The sequence below is a fragment of the Manis javanica genome, chromosome 10 (genome assembly GCF_040802235.1).
Source record: "Manis javanica isolate MJ-LG chromosome 10, MJ_LKY, whole genome shotgun sequence".
NCBI classification, from domain to species: domain Eukaryota; kingdom Metazoa; phylum Chordata; class Mammalia; order Pholidota; family Manidae; genus Manis; species Manis javanica.
In genome coordinates, this window is record NC_133165.1 from 37,850,340 (window position 1) to 37,869,612 (window position 19,273).

The window sequence follows — 19,273 nt, forward strand, 5'->3', positions numbered from 1 at the left end:
ATGTAAGCTGCTGACCTTCAGAGAACATATGACTTCATCTCATTCAGAGGCTCCCCAATCTGCCTTTTAATTTCCCTCTTTCTGCTCCCTGCAATTACCCGCTTCTCTCCACTCTCACCTGCTGCAGTCATCAGCAGGTCCCTCTCAGGTTCTCTGTCCTTCTTCCACTTCTTCAGGGTGGGTCGGGTTAACACCTTTCAAAAACACACTGATGGCAAAGGAGACTCAGCTAGGAACTCAAATAAAAGTTTACTCCTTGCTGGTAGCTGAGTTAAGGGAAAAGAAGATATGCGGTCTAGAGAACCAATATTTATTGATACCAGGCTGGGTGTTTCGTGTGAATGATCCACTAAATTCCCACAAGCAGCTCATGACACAGATATTACTTCCTGTAATACAGACAAAGAAATTGAACTTCACAGAAGTTAGGCAGCTGCTCTGGTCACACTGCTATTATGGGACAGTGCTAGATTTGAACTTAGGTCTATCTGACTTCTTGTGTCCTTTTAAAATATAAATCACAGTGTAATTACATTGTGGCTAGCTGTCTACATAAGGCGACTTACACTGAATAACAAAATGTGGTTAAATATAGCTGTATTCTAACCAGCTAGCTTGGCAATCAAGAATTTGGAGCTGGTGCCATATGCTGGCATCAGGAAATAATAAACATGATTTAGCATCTAGGGATATAGACTTTGATCTTGGTCCTGTGACCAATTAGCTCTCTGGATTTGAATTTTCTCAGTTATAAAATGAAATGTTTCACTGACTGACTATCAAGCTCACTTCTAACCCTGAAGAATCTATATAATTGAAAGAAATAAAGCTCATTAAAGTTATTGTCTAATTCAGATAGCTTGCAAATCACTGAGGTGAATGAGGTGGAAAAGTGGATTTAAGGTTAAACAGTAAGACAATAATTGAACTAAAAATAAAATCCTCATATTCTAACACTTAACTTGTTACTGTCCAGCATAGAATGGATTTAATGTTATGTAGTGTATTAGTCTTCTTGGGCTACTGTAACAATGTACCTGAGAATGAGTGGCTTAAGCAACAAAAATGCATCTCCCACAGTTCTGGAGGCTGGAAGTCCAAGGTCAAGGAGCCAGCAAAGTAAATTCCATTCTGAGGTCTCATAGCTTGTAGGTGACCATCATCTTGCTTTGTACTCACATGACATCTTTGTGTACATGCAGAGAGAATGAAAAAGAGAGTTATCTGGTGTCTTTTCTTAAAATGACACTAATCTTAATCATATAGGATCAAGGATCCCACCGTTATGATGTCACTTAACCTTAATTACTTCAGTAGAGGTTCAGTCTCCAAAGACTAGAAGGTTAAGCTTTCAACATAAGAATCATGGGGAGACACAAACATTCTGTCCATACATGTAGTATTAGAAGATAGTGGCTTGAGCTCATTAGACTTAAACTGCCAAATTGTTTCCCCTAAGAGGAGTGAAGAAGTACCCTGGTAAAACCATTGTCAGAAATAATGTAGAGCAGTGCTTTCTCAAACTTCCACATGCACACAAATCACCTGGAGAAATTGTTTAAGCATATAGTTTAGCCATAAAATTGGCTTTCAAATATCTTGTGGCCAGACCAAAGAAGAAAACACGCTGGTTATGTGCCTCTCACTGTCCACAGGAAATTTGATGTAAATCCCTCAGGGGAACTAAATTTTTGCCATGAACTAATTCTAAAATAAGTTTATCATCTCTATGACAATGAGAAATAAGTGGAAGATGCTCTGAGCAAAATCCTGACAGCAAGTAATAAAGCTATTTCTAACAGTATCTCTCAACAAAAGTTGAGGCTAAAATGTCAAAACCAACTCAATAAAATCATTATTCTGGGATTATGGATCATAGACTACTTCAAAATAAATAAAATGTTGTTTCTTCTAAATGTATAGAGTAATCAGAATTGGGTCAACAAAGCATTGTCTAACAAAAAGCTTTAGGGGACCTGCCTTAATAAATAGGTAAGACATTTGCGATAAGCATGACTTTTAATTTTTTTAAAAGAAGGGGTAAGCCTGCAAAGCTTGAAGAGTTGTTTGTCTTTTAAGTAGTTTAATCATTCTCCTGGGGCTTGTGTTTATACAATTTGCTTAGAAACACTTTTTTGCTTTTGTAGGTCAATAGGCTTTATCTAGAAATAGGGCTATTAATGAGAGGAAACAGGCTGTATCAGATTTGTAAATGACATGTTCCATATCTTTTACATCTAGTTTATGTAACTGGCCTCTGATGCCTGCCTTTATGGTGTAGCTGAAGGTCTTGTTAATAAAATATCCATGAGAAGTTCTTTCTAAGATAAATGAGATGACAGATTTCATTGAATGGGGCATAGTTCTCTGGTCCCACAGTGCTTCTTTATAATATTGCCTAAAATGTTCCCAGACAAGTGTATGGGAACTAGCTTAGACATTGTATATCTCACCTCATTTCCAAGCCAATAGAGATGTGCAGAAATGAGAGAAAAATAAAATAAAACAATAACAAAATTTCATTGTGTTTGATTTATGGATTTGCTCTACACTGAGAGTTTCAGAGGAGTTCTTTTTTATAAGAACCATAAATGAATAGAAAATAATGAACTATAGGAAAGGATCCAAAGATACTGAGACTAGATCTCCACTGAACTGAAACTGGTACCACTTGTATGAAATGACCTGTTTTCACATTCCTTACCTCCTAAGAGCTAGGATGGAGAGCTGTAAGCACCAGCTTACAGCTGGCAGGAATGAGAATGCCTTTAAGCTTAGTAAGTATGTTATTGGGCTATGTTGCCTATTTTCAGTGAAGGGATTGGGGTTTATGGTATTATCACCTTCCCAGGAGATATTTGCATTTCCTAGACTTCTTCCAAGTGACTAAATTTAAATATAGTCATTGGAATCAAAAGTTAACATATTATGTTTGCCTCCCCTTTAGGTAGATTGGCCACAAAGATTTGTGGTGGGTTATAAAAACATACACAAAAATCACATTGTCTGTTTTTACATCACAGCAGTCTCATTAGGTTACATCAATGGAAATCCAGGTCAGGCTCAGTATATATATCAATCAGCCTTAGTTTCACCAGGCACTCCATAGACAAGTGTATATTTTAGATCTCTGCTATCATATCTACTTGGCCAGACATCTTTCATCCATCCATTTATTGAAAAAAGCTTAAACTTTGTACTGGGTGAAATATAAAACTAAACCCCATCTTACTTGTTTGAATCCTTTAGAGTATTTCTATTGAAAAGAGTGCAGAAATAGTTCTGGCTTTTAGGGATCTAGTAGGCAATTCCAGTAACCTTTTTTTTTGTATCCATGGGGATTTTACAGACTTAAATCATGTTTCCTTTTGCTTTTCCATCTAATTTTAATGTTCTTTATGTTCTTCCCTGGAAGCTCTTTGCACCACCTGATACTTAAGTGGCAGAAAATCATGCCAGAACCAGAATTTCATGCAAGAATTTCAGGGAACCAGAGAAATCCAGGATCAAAGAAACTCAGATCCTCTAATGTTTCCTTAAGCCATCTTTCCTAATCTTTACCTTTTGTTAGCTTCTCATTTCTATATCCAAGCCACAGGGGCCCTAAGCATCTGTCACATGCATAGATGTTAATTGCTTTAAATGGACCATGGAAATCCAATTATGATGCTGTAAGATGGCACAGTAATAATACATACCAATAGAATTAGAGGTTGAACTCTAGTAACTTTGTATGACTTAGCTCCTTTTCAATTTATTGAGACTTGCTTTATGTCCCAGAATATGGCCTATCTTGGCAACCATTCTGTGTGCACTTGAAAAGAGTGTGTGCAACAAATAAGATATTTAAAAAAAGGAATCACAAAAAATACTTCAATCCAAAAGAAGGCAAGAAAAAAAGAAGGAAACAAGAAACATAAGAAAAATAAAAAACAAATGGTGAGATGATGAATTTAAATCAAATGATCATATTAAATATAAAAGGTCTAAACATCACAGTTAAAGAACAAAGATTATTTAATGTGGGGTGGGGGAGTAATACCCAACTATAAGTTGCCTAGAAAAGATTCACTTGAAGTAGAAAGTATAAAGACACAAAGGATGAAGAGAGGAAAAAGGATACCATGTGGAAACTAATCAAGAGAGCTGACAAAGCTATATTAATCTACAAAATAGATTTCAGATCAAAGAATATTACTGTGAATAAAGAAGACCATTTCATAACGATAAGTGGAGTCAATTCATTAAGAAGATATAATGCTGTTAAACATTTATTCCTTAATTGCACAGCTCAAAATATACAATAAAAAAACTGATATAACTTCAAGGAGAAGTAGGCAAATCCATAATTGTAGGAAGAGATCTCAATACCCTTCTCTCCATAATTGATGGAAAAAAACCCAAAACAATAAAGACATAAAAGACTTGACATCTTGATCTAATTAACACAATTGGCCTAATTAACATTTACAAAACACTCCACCCGATGTCAGAAGAATATACTTTCTTCTCAAGTGCATATAGAACAGTTACCAAGATAGACCAAATTCCAGGCCATAAAGCAAGTCTCAATTAATTTAAAGAGTTGAGTCATATAAAGTATGTTCTCTGAACTCAATGGACTTAAATTAAAAATACATAAAGCTAAAAGAACTTCAGAAAATTCCCTAAATATTTGGAAACTAGTAGCATATTTTTAAATTACTTATGAAAGAAAAAGAAAAGAAAAATGAAAGGCGAAATCATAAATTATTTTGACCTGAGTGAAAATAAGAACACCAAAATCTATGGGATGACACTAAAAGCAGTAATAGAGGCCCTAAGCATCTGCTATAGTAACTAATAGAAAAATTAATAGTGTTAAACTCTTATATTAGAAAAGGAGAAAGATCTTTAATCAATGCCCTCAACTTCTCCCTTAAGAAACTAGAAAACAAGTAACTGGTTCTATAAGATCAGTGTAAGTGGTAAACCTCTAGACAGGTTGGTCAGGAATAAAGAAAGAGAGAAATTAAGAGGGAGAGGGTGGGAAGAAAGGAAAGAAGAAAAGAGGGGAGGAAGGAAGAAAAAAGGAAAGCAGGAAGGTAGGAAGGAAAGAAAGGAGGGAGGGGCAAGAAAAAAGAGGAAAGACATATTATCCACACCATGAATGAAAGAGGTAGTATCACTCTACAGTCTACAAATAGTAAAAGAATATGCCAGTAATTTCAACAATTTAGATGAAAAATGCCAAGTCTTCAAAAGACATACACTAATAAACTCACTCAAGAGATACCTAAAGATAAAAAATAGGACGTGAAGAGTCCTGTATCTATTAAAGAAATTGAATTTAAGTTTAAATACGAATGTGAAGAATAAAACTTTCCCACAAAGAAAACTCCAGGCCCAGATAGCACTAGTGAATGCTACCAAATATTTAAGCAGGAAATAATATTAATTCAACACAAATTCTTCCAAAAGATTGTAGAGGAGGGGATACTTCCCAATTCATTCTATGAGGCTAACATTATACTTACTTCAAAACCAGACAGAGACATCCTAAGGAAATAAAACTACATACCCTTATGAATATTGATGTAAACATCCTAAACCAAATTTTAGCAAATTAAATTTTAAATAAAAATAATGTATCAGGACACAATGCAGTTTATCCCAGTAGCACAATTTTGGTTTAACATTAGTAGGCCATCAATATAACTCACCATATTAACAAATTAAAAAGGGAAACCCACATGAACGTCTAAATAGATTGGGGAAAATAGCATCAAAATATCCAACAACTACTCCACATTTAAAATAAACAAAACTCTTGGCAACCTAGAATAGTAAGGAACTTCCTCAATCAGATAAAGAGCAGCTACAAAAAACCCTACAGCTATTATCTTACTTACTGGTAAAAGACGGAAAGCTTTGTTCCTAAGATGAGAAACAGACAAGAATATCCTCTCTCATTACTTCCAACTCAACACTGTATTTAGGAGTGTGGCCAGTGCAATCAGGTAGAAAAAGAATTAAAATGAATCCAGGTTGGGAAGAAGTTATAACTGTCTTTATTCTCAGACAAGATATATACATTCTCAGAAGAATACATACATATGACAAGAATATGATAACCTATATAGATAGTCCATTGAAATCTCCAAAAAATGCTACTAGAACTAAAAAGTGCAAAGTTTCAGGATTTAAGATCAACATACACAAATAAATTGTATTTCTGTATAAACAGGAGTTGAAATTAAATAAATACCATTTAAAATAGCTTCGAAATATGAAATATTTAAGAATAAATCTGAGAAAGTGTGCAAGGCTTGTGCTTTGTCAGCTATAAAATATTGCAAGAGAATTTAAAGAAGAGAGATAAATGGAGAAGTACATCATATAAAATCTAAAGCTATCAAATTTCTAGAAGAAAACAAGAAAATCTTTTTGATCTTGGACCCCATATCTTAGATATGACACTAAAAGCATGATCCATCAAAAAGATGGATAAATTGGACTTTATAAACATTGAAAATATTTTGTTCTACAAAAGATACTATAATGAGAAGGAAAGGGAAGTCATGAACTAGGGGAAAATATTTGCCAGTCATATGCTTAATAATATATACAGATAGAGAATATGTAAAAATAGGAAAACATGTTAAATATCATTAGCCATTAGGGAAATTAAGCCATGATAAGATACCCCTACACACTTACTATAAAAGTGGTTAAAATAAAAAATACTGATTATGTTGAGTGCTGATGAGGTTCTTGAGAAACTGGGACTCTCATAAGCTGGTGGGAATGGTACAACTTCTTTGGAAAACAGTTTGTCAGGTTCTTTAAAAACCACACATACACTTACCATATGATCCAGCCATTTCATTCCTAGGTATTTACCCCAGAGAAATAAAAGTACATGCCCTTTCAAAGATGTACACATGAATAATCTTGGAAACTTTATTTGTAATAGCTCAAAACTGGAAAGGATCCAAATGCCTATTCATAGGTGAATGGATAAACAGAGACGGTATGTCCTTATAGCAGAATACTATTCAGCAATAAACAGGAGTGAACTATTTTTACTATTGAACTATCAATACAGGTAAAACATCATGATAACTGAACTGAGTGAATTAAGGTAGATAAATGAGAGAATGAATACTCAATACTTGAGATATCACACTAATTATCTTGCATTCTCCACACATGTGAGGATTGACCACATTCCATTTTAAGTGAATACAAGTGTTTAAAAATTAAAAACAAAGTTTATATTAATCTGAAAAGCTGTTCACCCTTGAACCATCTGGATGTGTTCACACATCATAGTTCTTATTATGAGTTTCCTGATTCTGACCCCTAATATACAGAGAAAGCCAGCATTGGGCCTCCTACAAGGAAGACAGCAGGCAGATAATTAGAATGTGTGCATATTACACCTAAGTTGGTATTGTCTATCAGGTTATGTGAAATATGTTCATTTTCATGCCTATTTAACACAAAAGTCTCTGTCTCTGGGGGTAATGTGCCATTTTATCAGTAGCTTTCTATCATGTAAAAATCATGACATCCCAATATTCTCAGCTCTGCTTCTCAATCCTCCAAGGAATCCCTCTTGCAGGTATTAAACTTGGCAGCATTGCTCATTAATATGATCAGGCTCCCTGGTTTTAAACAGCTCTTCAGACCCAAACAGGCCATAATTGAATGGAAGATTTAATTGTCTTTTCTCAGCAAACAATCAGGCCAGAAGAGCAAGGACATGGCAGACAAAACACCGCCACTCGGCTCAGGAATGAAATGCACGGGTTTCCATTCACTAATAGGTAGAAATGTCACTGGATTTCAGAAGGGCTGACACAGGGGCTCAGTTCAAAGGAAAGAGCTATTGAATTCCCCCTTCTGGCCGGCAGACATCTCAGCCATGTGACTCTCTTCCCCTGTCACTCTCGCTGTTTGGCCTTCACGGTGGTCGTTCAGAGGGAGTGAAAGAAAAGGCCACTGTTTGCCATTTCAGGCCCAGAGATTTAGCTGCAACTCCCGTCCAGCTGCAGCATTCAGTTGTCCACCTCAACCCAGGGGCTCCGGCAAATGGATGGCACAGTGTGCCTCAATGTTGTCTTTTGTTCTCATTAGGTAAGATCATCTCACAGAGAGATAATAACTACCTCCCCACCAAAATCTCACAGCCAGACGCACGTGTTTGATGGATCAGTGGCTGGCTCTAGATCAGCAAATTCCATTTTGCACTATGCATCAGCTCAGTAAATCATGTTTTTAAGTACTGACAGTCAGCATCTACTCTGCTGTATAACTTGCTGCCTGTGTTTGTTCTCTCCTTCCATAGGCACTTAATTTTCAAGCTCTCTGCAATGTAGCTGGAAAACTTTGTAAAACCTAAATTGTCAACTGTTTGTTGTTCTGAGACAATGGGAGAGGGTGTATCTGTATGCTATATAGATCACTGTTCTTTATTATTTTGCAGAACAAGTTTATAATTTGATTATAGGGAGACATGACCACTGGGCAGGGAGCAGAGTGAAAGACTGTACCACATTTCTGACTATACCAGAACCAAATCTCTAGATTTGCCTCTTTGCTGCAGGAAAGGCATCCCAGAACATCACACATGCCTAGGTCCATAGCAGGAGTCAAAACACGTTATAAAGCCAAGTGACTCTGACTTTGGGATGAACCATGCCTGGATTCATTTCTACCATGACCAGTAATCAAAATAAGACACAGTGTGGTAGAGATTGCTAGAAGTTTATCAAAGGCAATATCCATTTCTTGAATGTTTATTCAGAGTCCATGAAGGAAAAAGTTACATTTCTGTAACTGGTCACTGTTGGTATTTATAACTTTCCTCTTCCATTACCATTTCACACTTCCTTTGTCTTTGGTCAGGTCCCCAGCTGGTCAGGGTTCTTGACCTTGTGTGGTGATAGGAACCTTAATTCTTCAAGGATCTAAATACTGAGTGACCCTGTTTTTATTTACTGATTTATTGAGTTATTGATTATTTCAATACTTTTTATTGACCATGGAAATAAAAAATAGCTTCTCCAGAGAATCTTGAGTTGGAAGCATGAGTCAGAATGTCACCCTTGTGTAGCAGGAAACCCCAAAATAATAAAAATCTATCACTTCAGTTAGCAGAACTTATTGGTTCAATGGCATAAAGAGCCCCAAAATGGCCAGGCGGCAGGCAAAACTTTCTATTTAATTGAACCTTAGCTGTGCAGTCTGTTGGAAGCATTTCTCTGGTAGATATTAAGAATAAAATGGCAAGAATGGGAAGCCAAATATCTATGAGTTGGTTATCACATATACAATACACAATATGTTGTATCATTTTGATTCCCAAACCCATGTATTCAGGCTCTGAGAGAAACAGCACTATATATTGGTCACTTATTGAAAGTTTATTCAACATCAGGTTTTCAGAGTACTTTCCCCCAATTGGCACTATAATCAACCCTTAAGTAAGCATTTCCCTATCTATTTGACCAGTTGCTTCACTGTAATAGGATGGATGGTAAGACTGGTAAATTCCATGGGCATGAGTCCATTGTCTCCCTTATTTTGCTGTGAAATAGGTGCTTTCATCAGAAGCAATGGAACCTAACGACTGAGAATAGGGCATTCATGAAGCCCATGGGTACTGGCAGAGGCACTGAAAGAAAGGAAGGCAAGTGTGTATCTAACATAGTAAGAACAAATCAGTCTTCTTCATGCTGGAAGGGAAGTAGTGCAGTTAATCACCAAGCAGCTGTCTGGTGCCCCTGGAGAAAGGCATCAAAGCAAGGCTTAGCATTGGTCTTTGCTGATGGAAGCTTAGCCCCTCAGACCATATTGGTTAGCTAATGCTTAGCTTTTATCCCTGCCCTTGTGGGAACTTTGTACATGAGCCCATTGAAAAGCCCGGGATGGCTGGGGAAAGAGATTAAATGACATCTATAGAATGTGTAATATTGTCCATGTGATTTTTGAGAGCCTCCTCTTCAGTGCATGACCACTGCTTGGCATTAACATGGAACACAAACATGTTGACACACTGTGCTTATCCAATACCTGTTTCTGAGTTTTTGTTGCCAATCTTCCAATTCTTCCAATTCTGTTCTTTCTAGTTCCTGGCCATTCAGCCAGACATTTAGTCACTGCACATGAATCAGAGTGGATCTAAATTGCTGATCTCTCAGTCCAACCCAAGTGGACAATCAAACAACTGCCCAAAGTTTTGCCTTTGGGGGATATGTGCCTTTATTGGTATCTTTCCAGACCACTTCTGTTCAGGACTGTAATACCAGGGCAGTTCATTTCAGATTAGTGATGTACACTGCACAGAACAGTCTGAACCAGGTCCACGATTTTTGATTTTCAGTTAACTGGTCATCTTTGATGTCATAGATATAGATTGAGGGAAAGAGTCTCTGCAGCAGGAATAGATGAAGTAAGAATCTATCTGCTGTTTATGCAACTTACTTCCCTTCTAGACCTGTTTACACCTAATCTTTTTCATAGCATTGTAACTTGATGACAGGTGGTTCCTGTCCATATACAAGCAAGGTATGTCAGTTAATAGTAGGTCAGTTAATAGCCAGTTCCTAGTTGGTAGAGTAACAGATACTTTGGTGCTCTGCTCAGGTCTCCTCAATACTCACCATTTTGGTACATGCCAATAGTGTTCTGCTGAAGTGTTCAGTTATTCTCTACATGAGGACTTTCTGTGGGCCCATGCATGGGGAAGACCAGAGGGCAGAGGCATTAACATCCCTGAGAATAGCCCTTAGCCAATGACAAATGGGGAGAGTAGGCAAACCATCTTCTTCATCCCTTAAGAACAATGTTCTACACTGTCTCCCAAGTGTTTCCAGTGGGATTAACCACTGTGAGTTACTCAGAATCAATATTCATTAATATACCCTGATTAGTTTATTTCTCCAGAGTGCCTTCTACCAGTGCCTTCTACGATCACCCTTTCAAACAAACCACATTCTCAACACCTGTCTCAAGGTATTCTTCCAGGATAACTCAGACCATGACAGACAGCTCAAATCACATTGTATCTTGACATCAGGTGTTCAGTTTCCTTCTAGAAATAATCAGGAGCTTTATCTCAAGAAAAAAATATTTCTATTGTAGCATACCACTGGCTTTGCTCCAAAACCTAAATCTGCACACAGCTAGTAGACTGCATTTCCCATCTGGTTTGAAGTTCAGTGTGGAAACAAATCTGAATTCTAGTCAGTGGATTGTCAGCAGAAGGGATGTGTGCTAATTTTTATGATCCTAGCTCATTAAAACAAATAAAACCCACCTCCTGTGAGCACTCATCTGCACTCTACTTCCCTTTATGCTACCTGCAATGTTAACTCCTAATGTGATGTTGGGAAGCACATAATGAAGATAAGAGACTTGTCAGCCTGGGTGCCTCAGTTACCATATGGAACACCCCCTTTCCCAACTGCCCTGAATTATGTGAATAAGAAATAAACTTCTATTTCCTTGACTCAATCAAAGTATAGGTATTTTTCTATCTTCACTGATATATGTTAACCTCAAAATTATTATTTTAAATGGAAAAGAGGGGAAATTAAAAAACAATGAAAAGATTTTCAGAGAAAATGAGACCACTAAACTAAGTGTGATTTTGCTAAATTAAAACTCCAATTTTCTATATTAAAGCTATTTAAAAACAAACAAACAAAAAACCAGAGTAAACAAATCTCTAAAAGTTGATTGATCGTAAACCTTATCAGCACTGATTGGTCACCTCAGAGTATACAGAATCATTTTGCTCTCTCTGAGAACAGTGACTTACATCCCAATTAACTTTTGCCCACTTCACCAAGAGGAAATCTTTTCTGTCTCCCACAATATTTTCTACTCAATTTTCTTCCCTGTCAGATTACTTTTCCAGCTATCTACAGAGGGTTTTTTCCAAATATTCTAAGTCCTCATTTCCCCATGGTTTGTCCATACTACAACTGACAAATTCAAATAATAGATTGGAAGTTTCTCATTGAATGAATGAATTAAAGACAGAAAAATGGGAATTCCAATTCCAGTAATTGTTAAACAGTTTTTATCTGATTAAACTTCATGCAGATAAGATTGGGACAAACAAAACAAAACACACACAGAAAAACAAAGAACAACCTTTTCGTTGGCACTAGAGGATGGTCAAAAGCAGGCAGAAATTGGAGTTGATTCAATGCTTGAATGCAAGGAAGGGTGGGAGCTATGTTTATATAGCTTTTCCCTGAGGGATACCCCAGTATGCTCAGTATAGGTTGCCTAGAATTCAAACAAAAGTATACAGCCTTTTAGCTAGAGATGTTAGAGGAAGGAATTTGGGCTTTTAGAATATCTGAAAATTTAGGAACAGAAGCATGTTTAAAAGGAAGGAATCATATAAAGAGAAGTCCCCAGATCTGCAAGTAAACTCCCCTCAAATCCTTGACTGACATCTGAATTATGCATATGTGGGGGAGATGCCCAGACTCCCAGCAGAGAGCAACAGCTGGAAAGTTGGAAAATTTGAATAGAGATTTCAGCTATGACCTACTTGAGAGCTGGAGTTTGGACTCTGAATCTCATTGAGTTACACGTGTTGGTAAGCCCTTTGGGCTTTTTGTTGATTTCTAAGAAAGGCCATGCCTTACATGTAAAACTAAGGATTCATCCTAAGACTGAAAAACTGAAACAGACCTACCCTAACAAAGGGCAAACAGAATAGTCACAAGCTAAAGGTAATTAGCTAGTAATTAGATTACTTGCTAGAGCAAAAACCAACTCACCGGAGGAAGATAATAGAATCCAGAGTTTCTGCAGTATCCACAATGTCAGTACACAAAAAACAGTTAGTGGACATGGAAAGAACAGTAAATGTGATTTATAGTCAAGAGGAAAATTAGTCAATAGACTAAGATGATACATAACTCAATCATGTGATAAATAAGGACTTTTAAGCAATATTTAAAAATATGGTCAAAGACATAAAGTAAAAGATGATTATAATTAGTGAACAGAAGAGGAATACAGAGAAACAGTAACTTAAAAAAAAGAACCAAAATTAAATTCTAGAACATTAAAATATAATATTTGAGATGAAAAATTCACTAGATGGGCTTAATAGCAGATTATATATAATAAAAGAAAGTCCCTGTGAACTTGAAAGAGAATAAAGGTTGGAAAAATATTGAAGTTCTCAGAAACATATGAGACAACATCAAATATTCTAACATATGTGTATCTGGAGTTCCTAAAGGAAAGAAGAAAAGGCCAGTTAACTTACCATCCAAGGAAATTATTAATTTACACATTAATCACCATTAATTTACACATCCAAGAAACTCAGAGAACCCTCTGTAGGATAAATATAAAGAAAACCATATGAAGTCATCATAGTTACACTGCTGAAAACCAAAGATAAAATGTCTTCAAAGCAGCTAGAGAAAAATGACACATTATATATGAGGAACAATGATACTATTCACAAGTGACTTCACTTTTGGAACAATGGAGATCAGTAGACAATGGAACTGTCTACCTAACATTCTTTAGCTAGTAAAAATACTTTTCAAACATGAAAGCAAAATAATTTCAGATAAACAGATTTTGAGATAATTCATTGTCAGCAGACCTGAATTTACAAAGATGTCTGCAACCTGAAAGTAAATGAAACCAGATAGAAACTAGGTTCTAAAGGAATGAAGAACACCAGCAATGATAATGAAGTCAATATTCATTATTCATGGATCCCTAATTTATGAATTAAACTTCTACACTAAAATTTATGTGTAACCCAGAAACAAGTACTTATGGCTCTTCTGTAGTCCTTCATGGAAATGTGCAGAGTGGTGAAAAATTTGACTTACCTGATGTATATCGTTCCAGCTGAGGCTACTCTATACTTTCTTTGTTTCAGCTCTCATGCTATAAACAAATGACATTTCAGTATTTTATTTAGTGCCATGTTTTTCATATTTTTATGCTTTTTATTGGTGATTTTTTCTTTAAAATGACCCCTAAGTGTAGTGCTGAAATGCTATCTAGTGTTGCTAACTGTAAGCAGGCTGTGAGGTGCCTTTTGAGAAAATACATGTATAGGTAAGCTTCATTCAGGCACAAGTGTGTGTTCAGTGTTAATGAATGAACAGTATATATTTATTAACCAAGGTGTCTATAAACATAAACAAGGTTTGGTATTAATCACTTGATTAAATATATTGTGACGAAAGTCTTGGAGGAACCTAACCCTGTTTTTCCCATAGGAACAGTTTAATATTCACAACTCAGTGTCACAGTGACCTTATAGAACATTAATATCAATAATAGAGAATCAACTGTATATGGTAAATAGAGAAATCAGTTGTTTCTTATTAAGATTTTTAAAGACACATTACTATTTAAAAGTGTTAATGTTGCTTTGTGCATTTCTAAAGTAAATAGATGTAAAATATATACAATAATACAAAGCACAGGGAAACATTAAATAGATCTACATTGTACTGTTGCAGGATTCTTACATTTTACATGAAGTCACACATTATTAAATCCAAGTAGATTATGTTAAGCATGCATACTATAATCCTTAGAACAACTACTACAAAATGAATATGAAAACAATTATAGCTTAAAAAGCTACTTAGTGAATTAAAGTAGAATATTAAAATTTTTGATTAATTCAAAGAGGTCAGGAGAGAAGGAACAGAAAAAAAACATGAGACAAATATAAAATAAATAGCAAAATCATTGACATAAATACAACCTGTATCAGTAAATACACTAAAGATAAATAAACAAAACAGACTGAAAAGCAAAGACTATCAGACTGGGTAGAGTGAAAGGTGAATGAATGAATAAACAAATGAATGAATAAACTATCTTGGAAAAATGGATCAGATGGGGTTAGTGAGTATTTTATCATTATTGGAAACTAAAGAACCATTATCTCCCATTCTTAGTACACACAACGTAATGGTGGATCTAATCCTACTCCTGGCTTCAAAACTGGGCATGTAACCCAGATCTGGGCAGTCAGAGAAGTTTAACGTATCTATAGTAACTTATTAAGAAACAGACATATGACCCAAACTCTACTATCTTCTGATAGCTATCTTTACCTGTTTGATAATGAAGACAACACAGAAAAAGCAGAGTCAGAAAATGTAAATATGTTTTTGATGTCATCATCATTTTAGCCATTTGGATTCAGGCATGCCTGGAGCCATATACACTGTCTTTTCAATTATTCACATAAAAAAAATTCCCCTTCTTTTGGTATCTATCATTTGCAGCCAAAGAGACCTGACCAACACAATTAGCAAACCAATGTTTTCCAAATAATCCATAATATTGGTTGAAATAAGATACAACTGTTAAATGAGTTTGTTTAGCTTATTTTCTTCAACCATGAAAAATCCTTAAAATCTCATAAAACAGAAATAGAGAGAGCTGACTCAACTTTTCACAACTGACGGATTTTGTTCATGAAGACATTTTACCTGCTAATCTCCCTATGATGTAACTATAGGACCCCGAGGGTAGGCTCACAACCACAGCAGTTCTCTCTTAGCTGTTCCACTTAGAAGGGTTCTTTACCTTTTTCCCAGACTGTTTACCCAACATCCATGGCTATGAGTTTATATAAGGAATATTAACCCCCTCTTCCCATATCATGAAAATACTGGCTATTTACATACACCAAAACTAAAGAAGGATTTATTTCAAGTAGATCCATATTTGCCTGTCATTGATGTTTTGGAGGATTTGACATAATCAAGAATTTGTAGGACTGAAAAGGGAAATTATCTCCTAATCTTCATAAATTACCTCCAAATAGTGGACTTTCTCATATCTTTTTACTCTGTAATGAAAAAAAGAGTTTTTAAGAACTTGTACAATCAGCTCATCTATGTTTTAGGATCTTATTTTACAACCTCTACTGGTATAGATACAGAAAACAAGTATGAAGCCAGTAGATTAATAAGTGGATACCCATGTAGGTATGATATTTTGATCAATACTTACTCTGCACTCAATTCAAGAAGCTGTCTTGGGACGTTTTGCAAGAGCAAAATGGCTACACTCCTATTTGTTTATTCATACGTGTGTTAAATTCTTAATAAATGTCTGATTGATTGAGTTGAATATGTGTTGGTACAGACTTGTGCACAGAATGTAATAGGGATACATGTGAGGAAATTGTTTTCCATAGCTCAGGAAGCTGAAACAAGAGAATATTACTGTCTGTACCTTGGAGAGTAGAAATAGGGCTTCTTAGGAGGCAGTATCAGGCTGGATTGAAGAATGAGGAGGCAGATGGAGCTGGACAAGGGTAAGAAAACTGTCCTAGGGAATGAAATGAAGGCGGCTCTTGCTCTCAGGCACTTACATGACCCGGAGAGTGAGCCGCTCACAGGTGTGCCATAGATGGCTCACTTGCCTTGCCCTCTTCCTGCCCTTGAGTGTTGGGAATACATTACAGGCAAAGAAGGAAGGAGAAAGTGTTCTTAGCACAGGGAACAGTGTGTGCCAAGAACCAGAGACATGGAAGCACATGTAAGTAGAGAAGGAGAAAGAAGCAAATCCTTCTAATTACAGCAGAGAGTGCAGGTGTGGGAGGGAAAGGGGCAGAAGATGAGACTAAAAGAGTGGGCAATGACCACACTGGGAAGGGTCTTGCATGTTGTGCTGAGGCTCTTTGACTGTTTTTCATAGACAACAAGGAACAAACCGAGTCTTCAAGTTCAAGGCTGTTTTTTAAGGATCACTGTGATAAAGTGGTATGGAAAAATGGCTTGAGGGAGAAAGACGGAAGCTAGAGTGAGGCAGTTGCAGTAACTGCTGAGGAAGAGGGCCAGATGTCCGGAAGAGGCAGGGGGTGGACTTTTCACGGACTTGGTCCCTGAAAGTGTCCACTGAGGAGAGGCCACATATAACTCAGTGGCCTTTAGTCTGGGCAGCAGGCAATTCTATCACTAAGAAAGACAAAAACAAGAGACAATTTAGGCAAATAAGCTGGCAATTTCAAGTTTGGGGCATGTTTTAAAACATTTTAGTAAGTTAGCTTGTGTCTTAGTTAGTTCAGGCTGCTGTAACAAAAATACCATGGACTAGGCAGCTGAAACTACAAACTCTTATTTCTTAAAATTCTGCAGGCTGAGAGTACAAGATCAAGGTATTAGTAGATTCATGTCCTGGTTTCCAGACAGCTGCCTTCTTGCTATGTCCTCACAGGATCATTTCTTTCCTTGGTGCCTACACACAGGTTTGGGGTTAGGAGAAGGAGAGAGAAAGCTCTCTGGTCTCTCCATAAAAGCAATACCATACTAATCCCTTCGTGGGCTCTACCCTGACTTCATACTTACCTCCCAAAGGCCCCCTCTCCACATGCCACTACAATGGGAGTTAGGGTTTCAACATGAAATTCGTTGGGACAACAAAAACATGCAGTCCCTGGAAGCTTGGATAACTTTGATTTTAGTTGGCAAGAAAACTGGGCTCAGTTCTTTGGCACTCCATAAACACAGCCGACAGAGCTGTTTTTAATCTATTTTTCACATTTTCACAGCTGGTCACTAGGACTTGATGGGCAAATGAGATTTCACTAGTGACTCGGACCACTTTAGCTCAGGGAATATAAAAAGCAATTCCCAGTTTTACGTGGAAAAAAAATAAGCAAGTTCGTCCCTGGAAGCCTGGTGCTGACCTTATGGCCCTCGCTGACAATCTCTTGGCTTTGAAAATGGACGTAAAGTGTCTCCAGGGTCTTAACATTTTTCATAACCTTTATTTTAAAACAACTTCTTGTTTCAGACCCCTAGGCCTCTGCTGAAAAACAGTTGATACATCTTAAAAGAAAAGCATACACATAAATACATACTTCTCTACCATCTTAGTTGAATGTCAAATTCTCCTACTGCCTATTTTCAAAATTAACCTTTCATCTCCTGCTCCCTCAGCACTCCCAAAAGAAATTCCCATATTATTATTATTATTATTATTTTTTACATCTCTTGGATCTCCAGATTTTGATGAAGGAATAGCATGGCTCAAGGTTGATTTCAAAAGCCATAGACTAAAACCCAAGGTTTGTTTTCTTCTTTCATTCTGCCTCCTGTTAGCAGAAAATACACACACACAAACACACATTTCATTCTCAAATGCAAACGTAACAGGAGGTAACTTTTTACATTTGATCCTACCTCTCTGATGGAATTTCTCCAGCCCCCACATCCTGGGCAGAGTCTGTGCTCACAGCTCTGTTCGCCTCGCAGTTCTTTGCACCTTCTCTCCTTATTGTTGATTTCCTCTTCTGGCTTCTGCATCAGAGTTGGATCTACACTTGTGCACAGACCCAAACTATTTTATACTCAGGGCAGAGGACAGCATAAATTCCTGCTGACTAAATGAATGGATGATGGATACTGGGCACTCTTGGTATTGAATAAAATGCCCTGCATCAGTGGGGCTCTGTGCTGTTTGTAGCAGCAAAGGCCCTGCCCTCCTGGTCCTTATCGCCCTCCATGCTGGCAGGGTATGGAATAGCAGGGTAGGGGAGGAATGCTTTGTGAGGCCCTCCCAGAGCCCGAGGCTTTCAGGTGAGGGAGCCTCTCATTTGTCCATGGCTCTCTTGTAAGGACCTTCTGTCATTTACCTTCCTGTGCACTCCCCAGAGGCCATCCGTGGCCCAGGATCTGGGCTGTGGGAAAGGCACTCTTTTCACAGTTGTCATATTATTTACTTTGAAACCCATACACTCCAGGATTGCCAATTCCAATTCAAAAACAGCCAGGAAAATGATTACAAAAGACAGGCTGATGCTCTGGTTTGGAAATCACATGTTCTCTCCTGATGTACTTGAATACGCTATCTTCTCTGGATGACCCCCCCAGTTTTCCAGCTGATAAAATTGCTTTTGTATGGCATTTACATGCCCATGCATTCAGTCAACAAACATGGCCAAGTACTTCCCATAGGCCAGATCTACCCACTCTTCACTCCCTTTGATGAAGCCTGCCCCAAGTTGCCCAGGCTGACTTGATGATTTGGCAGCAGCACATTTCATATTCATATTAATTACGTATTTGTTGCTTTCTCTCCCCCTCTCCATGTGAGATGCTTGAGGAATGGCTGAGTCTCATGAATGTCTAGATTTCCAGCAACCAGCATGTTGACTTAAGCACAGGAGAAACACACCAAATGCAAAGTACGGAATCCCCATGGCTATGGAGTCCCACATGGGCTATGGAGTCCCACATGGCTACAGAGTCCCACA

The 19,273-nt window shown here is 37.2% G+C and overlaps 1 long non-coding RNA gene across 1 annotated transcript; it reads right to left on the reverse strand.

The window, feature by feature from the left end:
* Window positions 1-124: 124 nt before the first annotated feature.
* Window positions 125-18,559, reverse strand: LOC118969216 (uncharacterized). The gene is made up of 3 exons (XR_012121733.1): window positions 18,201-18,559; window positions 1,038-1,186; window positions 125-389 (listed from the first exon to the last, which is right to left on the reverse strand). It is a non-coding gene; the product is annotated as an uncharacterized lncRNA (long non-coding RNA).
* Window positions 18,560-19,273: the final 714 nt, after the last annotated feature.